The sequence below is a fragment of the Heptranchias perlo genome, chromosome 11 (assembly GCF_035084215.1).
Source record: "Heptranchias perlo isolate sHepPer1 chromosome 11, sHepPer1.hap1, whole genome shotgun sequence".
In the NCBI taxonomy this organism is placed as follows: domain Eukaryota; kingdom Metazoa; phylum Chordata; class Chondrichthyes; order Hexanchiformes; family Hexanchidae; genus Heptranchias; species Heptranchias perlo.
Genome location: NC_090335.1, coordinates 51,404,716 through 51,417,187, shown reverse-complemented (window position 1 = coordinate 51,417,187; position 12,472 = coordinate 51,404,716).

The following is a 12,472-nucleotide window of genomic DNA, read 5'->3' as shown; positions in this document are numbered from 1 at the left end:
GGGCGGATTAATATGGGGTAGTATGTTTACCTGAATGTGCTGTAAGGGTGAATGACGAAGCTACCTATATTTTTAGCGCGCTCACATTCTTTCAATATCGCTTCTTCGCTGCCAAAAATGTACAATGTCAGTTTATCTACTTGAGGTTGTTGTAGCTGCTCCTTTAGTTTGGAAGGGAACATAAGCACTGTATGGAGAATACCCGTTGTAGGGCGAGCTTTAATCGGTCTCTCATCATTCACAACCTCTACACAGACTGAATCTGATATGTCTGTGGACGTTCCCATTAAATTGTCGATGCTGTTTCCTTTAATCGATTGCACTTTAACGTCTTTTCCGGCCACCTGATCCTCGCTCTGACCACGTTCGCCTTCTATACCCTCGGCACTCTGACCATCTTCGTCCCTTCCCGGGCCCTCACCCTCGGCACTCTGACCATCTTCGTCCCTTCCCGCGCCCTCACCCTCGGCACTCTGACCATCTTCATCTCTTCCCGGGCCTTCACCTTCGGCTTTCTGATCATTTTCGCCCTCCCCTACGTCCTGCGTTCTTTGGCTATTTTCGCCCTCTGACGCGCCCTCAGCTGTCGGTCCATTTTGGTCCTGTTCCAGATCCATTCGTTTCGAGACTGTTCTGTTTCTCGTGAACAGTTGCTCGTGCCCAACTGTTCAGCGCAATCGGTTTTTTGAAAAATTGAAAACGTTCTAAAACTGAGACTACAGTCATTATGTTATATACCTTATTTTGGATGTTAGAAATATCAGTTACTGAGGGAAAGGAAATGGAGAATGAAAGGATTTTGAAAAAAAATTAGGTTGATTTCAGGTCTGGTCGATTTTCATGAATCTTCATAGTTACAGGTGGATACAGATAGTGAGATTTGTGATTTTTTTTTAAATCAGCTAACCGTAAAGTGACTCCACAGCACGATACAAAAAGTGTAATGCTAGAGTGTCCGGGGAGGTGTGGGACAGTTTGATACTCTAGGGAGGGGAGAATGGTGAAATCCAGTAGGGAAAGGAGGGAAACATAGGAACAAGAGTATTTTTATAACTTCCTGCTCCCATTCAGCCTCTTGAGCCTGTCCTGCCATTCTATTAGATCGTGGCTGATCTGTACTTCAACTCCGTTTACCTGCCTTTTCTTAATTTGCCTTGATACCCTTACTAACAAAAATCTATCAATCTCAGTCTTGAAAGTTTCAATTGACTCAGCATCCACAGCCTTTTGGGGGAGAGAGTTCCAGATTTCCATTACCCTTTGTGTAAAAAAGATGCTTCCTGATTTCACTCTTAAAAGGCCTAGCTCTAATATTAAGATGATTCCCCCACCAGAGGAAATAGTTTCTCTGTATTGAATCCCTTTATCATTATAAACTCCTCGATTAGATCATTCCTCAACCCTCTAAACTCAAGGGAATAGAAATCAAGTTTACGCAACAGGTCCTTATAATTTAACCCTTTAAGCCCTGGTATCATTCTGGTGAATCTGTGCTGTACCCCTCGAAGGCCAATATATCTTTCCTAAGGTTCGGTGCTCAAAACTGAACGTAGCACTCCAGATGAGGTCTAACAAAGGCTCTGTACAACTGAAGCGTCACTTCCTCATTTTTGTATTCTAATCCCCTTGAGATAAATGCCAACATTTCATTAGCCTTTTTGATTACCTTTTATACCTGTGCACTAGCTTTTAGAGATTTATCCCTTTATTCCTCCACAGTTCCTAGTCTCCATTAAGAAAATATTCAGATTTGTCTTTCACAGATCCAAAGTGGATGACCTCACACTTCCTCACATTGAATCAGAAGGCATTTGAGTTCTGCATAAGAGAATATTATCAAAAATGGGTCAGTAATTGGTTGGGAGGTAGTAGACATCCATAAGCACTCCCCTATCCACCATGCCAGTGACCTCTTCAAAAAATTCAACTTGATTAGTCAGACAAGAACTACCCGACAATGTGGAAAATTGCCCAGGTATGTTCTGTCCAAAAAAAGCAGGACAAATCCAATTAGGCCAATTACTGCCCCATCAGCCCACTCCCAATCATCAGCAAAGTGATGGAGGAGTCAACAGTGCTAATAAGCGGCACTTACTCATCAATAACTTGTTCACCAATGCTCAGTTTGCGTTCCCCCAGAACTACTTGGCTCCAGATCTCATTACAACTTTGGTCCCAAACATGGGCACAAGAGCTGAATTTCAGAGGTGAGGTGAGGTGCAGTGAGAGTGACTGCCCTTTACATCATTTCAGAGAGACATGTGCTGAAGGAAGCCAAGTAAATGGGGAGGGATACTTGCTGGATTAAGGTTGGTAAAAGAAATAAGAAAGGTAGGAAACCCTCTGATTATATTAGCAAACAGAAATCAGGCCCTGTTAAAAATTGAAGATGGTAATAAAGTCCCAGAAGAAAAGGTATTTAAGAAACAAGAGAGGGCAGCCTAGGCAAAGATGCAGTTTGCAGGTCACAGAGATAGCAGTTGTAGGTGATTATTTGCTCAGGAAAGTAGATAGGAATATATGTGGTAAAAATGATACCTACAGGATAATGTGCTGTCTACTTGGATTTGGAGCAGTACAAATTGAGGAAAGATTAATTGAAAGGGTTATTGAAAGGGACAGATTGGTGCTAAACCATGTAGGGGTATATGACATGGAGAGAAATAATATAGGGGCCTTAAAAGCCACATATAGGGTGTAAAGCAATGTTCTCTGGTACACTTCCAGTATTTGGGAAAGGAGGGGAGTTCATAAAAAAAAATTAGGAGGTAAGTGAATGGCTGACAGCATGATTTGAGCACAAAAACACTAGCTTCATAAATAACTGGCAATTGTTCCAGAATAAACGGGACTGGTACAGGAGAGATGGGCTACATTTAAATCAAATAGGGACAAAATGGCTTGAAAAGAACATTGAGATAGTAGCAGAAAATTATTTATGCTTAACTGTGGAAGAGGGCATGGAGGAAACAGGATCCTAGATGAGACAAATCGTAGGGTAGAAGGTAGTCGGGTTTGGACTCGGAAACTCAGAAAGATATACATGAATTGGAGATCAGGAATAGGCAGACACTGGGGGATGTAGGAGGAGGGTGAGGTATAATGAGGTATACAGTTGAATGCTAAAAGTATTAGAAATAAGATGCCAGAACTGGAGGCTGTTGTGGCTGTAAGGAACTAAAATGTGGTAGGAACATCAGAAACATGGCTAAATCTAGAGGATGGAAATTAATATAATATTTAGGGGTATAGAGTGTTTAGAAAAAGGAGCTAGTGTAGGAGATGGAGTTTAGTAGCACAGCAGTGCCACTTAGCAATAGAAAGTCTGCAAGGTAAATATAGGAAGTAATTCTTGGGTTAAAAGTACTTCTAGGCATTACCCAGGTATGACAAAATCATAAATGTATACAAAATGAAAGTCATAGTACCACAGAATGATAAAATGTAACTCTGGGAGTCAGAAATATATAGATCAGGAGCCAGGTACAGAACTTTCAAAGGGCTAAATTCAATGAAATGAGGGAACAATTAAACCAAATATATTAGGGAAGGTTGTTCGACAACATTTCAGTAGAAGACAAAACACCTTTAAAGGTTATAGTGCTGAGCATACAAGCTAATACTAAGCAAATGTAACCTTAGTGGGTTAACGAACAAATTAAAACTGAGATAAAGAGGAAATATGTGTGTACAAATCCAACAGGGAGAAAGAAGAAAGGACTCACAAATGAATATAAGAAAATGCAAAACATGTTAAAATGGGTAATCAGAGGGTGGAAAAGAGATCTGCAAATAAGCCAAGCAGCTGAGGCTAAATATAACAGAAAAAAAGATATTTCAGTACCATAAAGAGAAAAAGTGAATACCATAAAAGATGCAAACAGGCTTGAAATTGAGGATGGGCACAAAATTGTAAATATTCTAAATGACTACTTTCTCCAAATATTCACAAGAGAGAACATGAGCAACATGCCCTCTTCAAACAAATATATCACATAAAATCAATGACTTCATTATAAATGATATGGGGTGCCAAACAGGCAGGCTCAAAACAAATAAGTCCCCAGGGAGAATTAGCATTTATCCTAGAGCGCTGAGAGAGATTAAGGAGATTTGTACAGTACTGACAATCATTATGAGGGAGTCAATGGACATTGGGGAAGTTAACAATAATTGGAAACCGGCTAATATGATGACCATATTTAAATAGGTTGATAAAACAGACACGGGCAGCTATTTCCATTCCATGTTTTTTTTTATTCGTTCATGGGATGTGAGCGTCGCTGGCGAGACCAGCATTTATTGCCCAATCCTAATTGCCCTTGAGAAGGTGGTGGTGAGCCGCCTTCTTGAACCGCTGCAGTCCGTGTGGTGAAGGTTCTCCCACAGTGCTGTTAGGTGGGGAGTTCCAGGATTTTGACCCAGCGATGATGAAGGAATGGCGATATTTCCAAGTTGGGATGGTGTGTGACTTGGAGGGGAACATGCAGGTGGTGTTGTTCCCATGCTCCTGTTGCCCTTGTCCTTCTAGGTGGTAGAGGTCGCGGGCTTGGGAGGTGCTATCAAAGAAGCCTCGGCAAGTTGCTGCAGTGCATCCTATGGATGGTACACACTGCAGCCACGGTGCGCCGGTGGTGGAGGGAGTGAATGTTTAGAGTGATGGATGGGGTCCCAATCAAGCGGGCTGCTTTGTCCTGGATGGTGTCAAACTTCTTGAGAGTTGTTGGAGCCGGACTCATCCAGGCAAGTGGAGAGTATTCCATCACACTCCTGACTTGTGCCTTGTAGATGGTGGAAAGGCTTTGGGGAGTCAGGAGGTGAGTGACTCGCCGCAGAACATCCAGCCTATGACCTGTTCTTGTAGCCACAGTATTTATGAGGCTGGTCCAGTTAAGTTTCTGGTCAATGGTGACCCCACCGGATGTTGATGGTGGGGGATTCGGTGATGGTAATGCCGTTGAATGTCAAGGGGAGGTGGTTAGACTCTCTCCTGTTGGAGATGGTCATTGCCTGGCAATTGTCTGGCGCAAATGTTACTTGCCACTTATCAGCCCAAGCCTGGATGTTGTCCAGGTCTTGCTGCATGCGGGCACGGACTGCTTCATTATCTGATGGGTTGCGAATGGAACTGAACACTGTGCAATCATCAGTGAACGTCCCCACTTCTGACCTTATGATGGAGGGAAGGTCATTGATGAAGCAGCTGAAGATGGTTGGACCTAGGACACTGCCCTGAGGAACTCCTGCAGCAATGTCCTGGGGCTGAGATGATTGGCCTCTAACAACCACTACCATCTTCCTTTGTGCTAGGTATGACTCCAGCCACTGGAGAGTTTTCCCCCTGATTCCCATTGACTTCAATTTTACTAGGGCTCCTTGGTGCCACACTCAGTCAAATGCTTCCTTGATGTCAAGGGAATTCACTCTCACCTCACCTCTGGAATTCAGCTTTTTTGTCCATGTTTGGAACAAGGCTGTAATTAGGTCTGGAGACGGGTGGTCCTGGCGGAACCCAAACTGAATATTGGTGAGCAGGTTATTGGTGAGTAAGTACTGCTTGATAGCACTGTCGATCATACCTTCCATCACTTCGCTGATGATTGAGAGTAGACTGATGGGGTGGTAATTGGTCGGATTGGATTTGTCCTGCTTTTTGTGGACAGGACATACCTGGGCAATTTTCCACATTGTCAGGTAGATGCCAGTGTTGTAGCTGTACTGGAACAGTTTGGCTAGAGGCGCGGCTAGTTCTGGAGCACAAGTCTTCAGCACTACAGCTGGGATGTTGTCGGGGCCCATAGCCTTTGTTGTATCCAGTGCACTCAGCCATTTCTTGATATCAAGTGGAGTGAATCGAATTGGCTGAAAACTGGCTTCTGTGATGGTGGGGATATCGGGAGGAGGCCGAGATGGATCATCTACTCGGCACTTCTGGCTGAAGATGGTTGCAAACGCTTCAGCCTTGTCTTTTGCACTCACGTGCTGGACTCTGCCATCATTGAGGATGGGGATGTTCACAGAGCCTCCTCCTCCTGTTAGTTGTTTAATTGCCCACCACCATTCATGACTGGATGTGGCAGGATTGCAGAGCTTTGATCTGATCCATTGATTGTGGAATCGCTTAGTTCTGTCTATAGCATGTTGCTTCCGCTGTTTGGCATGCATGTAGTCCTATGTTGTAGCTTTACCAGGTTGGCACCTTATTTTTAGGTACATCTGGTGCTGCTCCTGGCATGCTCTTCTATACTCCTCATTGAACCAGGGATGATTCCCCTGGCTTGTTGGTAATGGTAGAGTGAGGAATATGCCAGGCCATGAGGTTATAGATTGTGCTGGAATACAATTCTGCTGCTGCTGATGGCCCACGGCGCCTCATGGATGCCCAGTTTTGAGCTGCTAGATCTATTCTGAATCTATCCTATTTAGCATGGTGGATGGTGTCCTCAGTGTGAAGGTGGGACTTCATCTCCACAAGGACTGTGCAGTGGTCATTCCTACCAATACTGTCATGGACAGATGCATCTGCAACAGGTAGATTGGTGAGGACGAGGTCATGTAAGTTTTGCCCTCGTGTTGGTTTGCTCATCACCTGCCGCAGGCCCAGTCTGGCAGCTATGTCCTTCAGGACACGGCCAGCTCAGTCAGTAGTGGTGCTACTGAGCCACTTTTGGTGATGGACATTGAAGTCCCTCACCCATAGTACATTCTGTGCCCTTGCTACCATCAGTGCTTCCTCCAAGTGGCGCTCAACATGGAGGAGGACTGATTCATCAGCTGAGGGAGGGCAGTAGGTGGTAATCAGCAGGAGGTTTCCTTACCCATGTTTGACTTGATGCCGTGAGATTTCATGGGGACCGGAGTCAATGTTGAGGACTCTCAGGGCCACTCCTTCCTGACTGTATATCACTGTACCGCCTTCTCTAGTGGGTCTGTCCTGCCGGTGGGACAGGACATACCCAGGGATGGTAATGGAAGAGTCTGGGGCGTTGGCTGAAAGGTATGTTTCTGTTGCTTGACTAGTCTGTGGGACAGTTCTCCCAATTTTGGCACAAGGCCCCAGATGTTAGTGTGGAGGACTTTGCAGGGTCAATTGGGCTTGGTTTGCCTTTGTCGTGTCCGGTGCCTAGTGGTCCGATGCCGGGTGGTCCGTCCGGTTTTATTCTTATTATGACTTTTTGTAGCAAGATTGTACAACTGAATGGCTTGCTAGGCCATTTCAGAGGGCGATTAAGAATCAACCACATTGCTGTGAGTCTGGAGTCACATATAGGCCAGAGCAGGTAAGGACGGCAGGTTTCCTTCCCGAAAGGACATTAGTGGATCAAATTAGTTTTTACGACAATCCGGTAGTTTCATGGCCACCATTACTGATACTAGTTTTTTTTAATTCCAGATTTTATTTAATTAATTGAATTTAAATTCCCCAGCTACTGTGGCGGGATTTGAACTCAAAAATAATAAAATAATCTAATCGATTATCAAGAGTAAACTTAATGATAAGCTGTATAATGATAACCTAGCTAACAGCAGTCAGCTTGAATGCAGAAAGTGAAGATCCTGCCTAACCAAACTCCTTGAATTCTTTTTAAAAATGACAAACGAAGTGGACTGTTGTAAGTCCTATGATGTGGTGTACTTTGACTTCCAAAAAGCTTTTGATAGTTTCACACAGAAGGCTATTAATTGAACTCAAAGCTATGGGAATTCCGATTAAATCCTGGAAATGGATAAGAAACTGGTTGAAGGGTAGGAAATAACCAGTGCTTATTAAAGGAGTTCTGTCAGTAGTGGGGAGCACTGAGTGGGTGCCTCAGGGCTCGATGCTGCTACCATTACTGTTTCTAATTTACATCAATGATTTGGATTCAGTAACTCAATGCAAGGTGGTCAAATTTGCAGGTGATACCAAACCGGGAGGGGTGATGCAATTGGAAAAGGCAACTCAGAAATTACAAAATATGTAAGTGGGCAGAAAAATGATACTGGAGGCAGTACAAAAAAGAGCCATGAGGCTGATTCCAAGAGGGGTGATTTTCAACCCCAAAAATGGGTGATTGGGGGCAGGTGGGAGTTGAAAATAGTTGTTTTTTTGGATCGCAACCGCAAAATTTTCAGACTTTGCATTCCCTGTGGGAAGCCTGTACTTTTACACCCCGACGTTAAACCCGGAAATAAAGCCGGGTTGCGGTCGAGATCCAAAAAACAACTATTTTCAATTCCCTCCCGCCCCCAACCCACCCGTTCTTGGGGTTTAAAATCACCTCCCTAGTGACAAAAATTCGAGCTGTGAGTGAAGACGGGAGAATCTTGGGCTTTTTAGCCTAGAAGAGGGGCATCTGACAGATGATCTTACAGAGGTTATAAGATTGTTATAGAAACATAGAAAATAGGAGCAGGAGTAGGCCATTCGGCCCTTCGAGCCTGTTCTGCCATTCAATATGATCATGGCTGATCCTCTATCTCAATACCATATTCCTGCTCTCTCCCCATATCCCTTGATGTCTTTTGTGTCTAGAAATCTATCTAGCTCCTTCTTAAATATATTCAGTGACTTGGCCTCCACAGCCTTCTGTGGTAGAGAATTCCACAGGTTCACCACCCTCTGAGTGAAGAAGTTTCTCCTCATCTCAGTCCTAAATGTCCTACCCTGTATCCTGAGAATATGACCCCTCGTTCTGGACCCCCCAGCCAGGGGAAACATCCTCCCTGCATCCAGTCTGTTTAGCCCTGTCAGAATTTTATATGTTTCAATGAGATCCCCTCTCATTCTTCTAAACTCGAGTGAATACAGGCTGAGTCAACCCAATCTCTCCTCATATAACAGTCCTGCCATGCCAGGGAAGTCTGGTGAATCTTTGCTGCACTCCCTCTATGGCAAGTATATCCTTTCTTAGGTAATGAGACCAAAACTGCACACAATACTCCGGGTGTGGTCTCACCAAGGCCCTGTATTACTTTTTTTTAATCATTCGTTCATGGGATGCGGGCGTCGCTGGCAAGGCCGGCATTTATTGCCCATCCCTAATTGCCCTTGAGAAGGTGGTGGTGAGCTGCCTTCTTGAACTGCTGCAGTCCATGTGGTGAAGGTTCTCCCACAGTGCTGTTTGGAAGGGAGTTCCAGGATTTTGACCCAGCGACGATGAAGTAACGGCGATATATTTCGAAGTCGGGATGGTGTGTGACTTGGAGGGGAACGTGCAGGTGGTGTTGTTCCCATGTGCCTGCTGCCCTTGTCCTTCTAGGCGGTAGAGGTCGCGGGTTTGGGAGGTGCTGTCGAAGAAGCCTTGGCGAGTTGCTGCAGTGCATCCTGTGGATGGTACACACTGCAGCCACAATGCGCCGGTGGTGAAGGGAGTGAATGTTTAGGGTGGTGGATGGGGTGCCAATCAAGTGGGCTGCTTTGTCCTGGATGGTGTCGAGCTTCTTGAGTGTTGTTGGAGCTGCACTCATCCAGGCAAGTGGAGAGTATTCCATCACACTCGTGACTTGTGCCTTGTAGATGGTGGAAAGGCTTTGGGGAGTCAGGAGGTGAGTCACTCGCCGCAGAATATCCAGCCTCTGACCTGCTCTTGTAGCCACAGTATTTATATGGCTGGTCCAGTTAAGTTTCTGGTCAATGGTGACCCCCAGGATGTTGGTGGGGGATTCGGCAATGGTAATGCCGTTGAATGTCATGGGGAGGTGGTTAGACCCTCTCTTGTTGGAGATGGTCATTGTCTGGCACTTGTCTGGCACGAATGTTACTGGCCACTTATCAGCCCAAGCCTGGATGTTGTCCAGGTCTTGCTGCATGCGGGCTCGGACTGCTTCATTATCTGAGGGGTTGCGAATGGAACTGAACACTGCGCAATCATCAGCGAACATCCCCATTTCTGACCTTATGATGGAGGGAAGGTCATTGATGAAGCAACTGAAGATGGTTGGACCTAGGACACTGCCCTGAGGAACTCCTGCAGCAATGCCCTGGGGCTGAGATGATTGGCCTCCAACAACCACTACCATCTTCCTTTGTGCTAGGTATGACTCCAGCCACTGGAGAGTTTTCCTCCTGATTCCCATTGACTTCAATTTTACTAGGGCTCCTTGGTGCCACACTCGGTCAAATGCTGCCTTGATATCAAGGGCAGTCACTCTCACCTCACCTCTGGAATTCAGCTCTTTTGTCCATGTTTGGACCAAGGCTGTAATGAGGTCTGGCGCTGAGTGGTCCTGGCGGAACCCAAACTGAGCATCGATGAGCAGTTTTTGGTGAATAACTGCAGTAAGACATCCTTGCTCCGACACTCAAATCCTTTTGCAATGAAGGCCAACATACCATTTGCCTTCCTAACTGCTTGTTGCACCTGTATATTTCAGTGACTGGTGTACAAGGACACCCAAATCCCTTTGTACATCAACATTCCCCAATCTATCACTATTTAAATAATATTCTGCCTTTTTGTTTTTCCTTCCGAAGTGAATAACTTCACATTTATCAACATTATACTGCATCTGCTATGTATTTGCCCACTCACTCAACTTGTCTAAATCGCCTTAAAGCCTCTTTGCATCCTCCTCACAACTCATGATCCCACCTAGTTTTGTGTCGTCAGCAAACTTGGAAATATTACATTTGGTTCCCTCATCCAAATCATTGATATATATTGTGAATAGCTGGGGCCCAAGCACTGATCCCTGCGGTACCCCACTAGTCACTGCCTGCCACCCTGAAAAAGACCCATTTATTCCTACTCTCTGTTTCCTGTCTGTTAACCAATTTTCATTCCATGCCAGTATATTACCACCAGTCCCATGTACTTTAATTTTGCACACTAACTTCTTATGTGGGACTTTATCAAAGGCCTTCTGAAAATCCAAATAAACCACATCCACTGATTCTCCCTTATTTATTCTACTAGTTACATCCTCAAAAAACATTAGGTTTGTCAAACACGATTTCCCTTTCATAAATCCATGTTGATTTTGTCTAATCCCATTGATATTTTCTAAGTGTCCTGTTATCACATCCTTTATAATAGACTCTAGCATTTTCCTGACTACTGATGTTAAGCTAACCGGTCTGTAGTTCCCTGTTTTCTCTCTCCCTACTTTTTTAAATAGTGGGGTTACATTTGCCACCTTCCAATCTGCAGGAACTGTTACATAATTATAGAATTTTGGAAGATGACAACCAATGCATCCACCAATTCCATGGCTCTGGGGATGGAAAAAGTGAAACCAAATATTACTTTAAACTGCAGTAGTAGACTAGTAAAACTAGTAAAAGGCAATTTTAGGACTGATATTAGAAAATTCTGCTTCATACATAGAGTGATCAATGTGTGGAATAAATCTCCAGATAGAGTGCTGTAGGTAGGGATGCCAACCCTCCAGGATTATCCTGGAGCCTCCAGGGGTTAAAGATTAATCTCCTGGACACTGTGGCAAGCAACCCAGAAGAAAACTCATAGGGCCATTAAAAACACTGTGCTTTTTTCATTTCCTTTGAACTCTTCATTTATTAGCTATGAAAATATTGGAGATGCGAAAAATGGCTGTTTGACTGGGCGGAGTGGTTGGAGGTGGGAGGTCATGTAATGTAACCTCCAGGAGTACGTCCAACCAAAGTTGGCAACCCTAAGTGGAAGCAAAAACCCTGGAATTATTTTAGAAACAATTGGATACTACAATTTGGGGATATTTAGATCTCTTTAGGTGGATAGATTAAGATGGACCAAATGGCCTTCCTCATCAAGAATTATCTTGTGATCTTCTCACTGGTGTCCCTCTGTGGTGCAAGGGGATTTTTCCCGTAATTGATGTCATGGTAGCCTACAACAATTCGCATTATATAGCGTCTTTAATATCCCAGGCACTTCACAGGAGCATTATCCAACAAAATCTGACACCATGCTAGATAAGGAGATATTAGGACAAGTGACCAAAAGCTTGGTCAAAGAGGGTAGGTTTTAAGGAGCATCTTAAAAGAGGAGGTTTAGGGAGGGAATTCCAGAGCTTATGGCCTTGACTGCTGAATGCACAGCTGCTGATGGTGGGGCAAAGGAAATTGGGGATGCACAAGAGGCCAGAATTGGAGGAATGCAGAGTTTTTGGAGGGTTGTAGGACTGGAGGAGGTTATAGAGATAGGGACGGGAGAAGCCATGGAGGGATTTGAACACAAGAATGAAAATTTTAAATTTGAGCAAGCACGGGTGTGATGGGTGAATGGTACTTGGTGCACCCATCAGGGTAGCAGGGCAAGGAGGAACTATTCAAGGATCTCCATATTGGCAATAAATTTGATTTTTCTTAAAATATCAACAAACTTATAGAAAACCTACTATCTCCTATAAAAAAAACTAGAGTATTTCGAAAAACAATTATTCTGTATCGACTGTCCTGCTGCTTGGGGATATGAAACTGGATGAATTCTGGGAAGCTGTTCAACCGGTAAAAGTCAATAATTGTTTAAAAGTATCCGACAGAGAGATA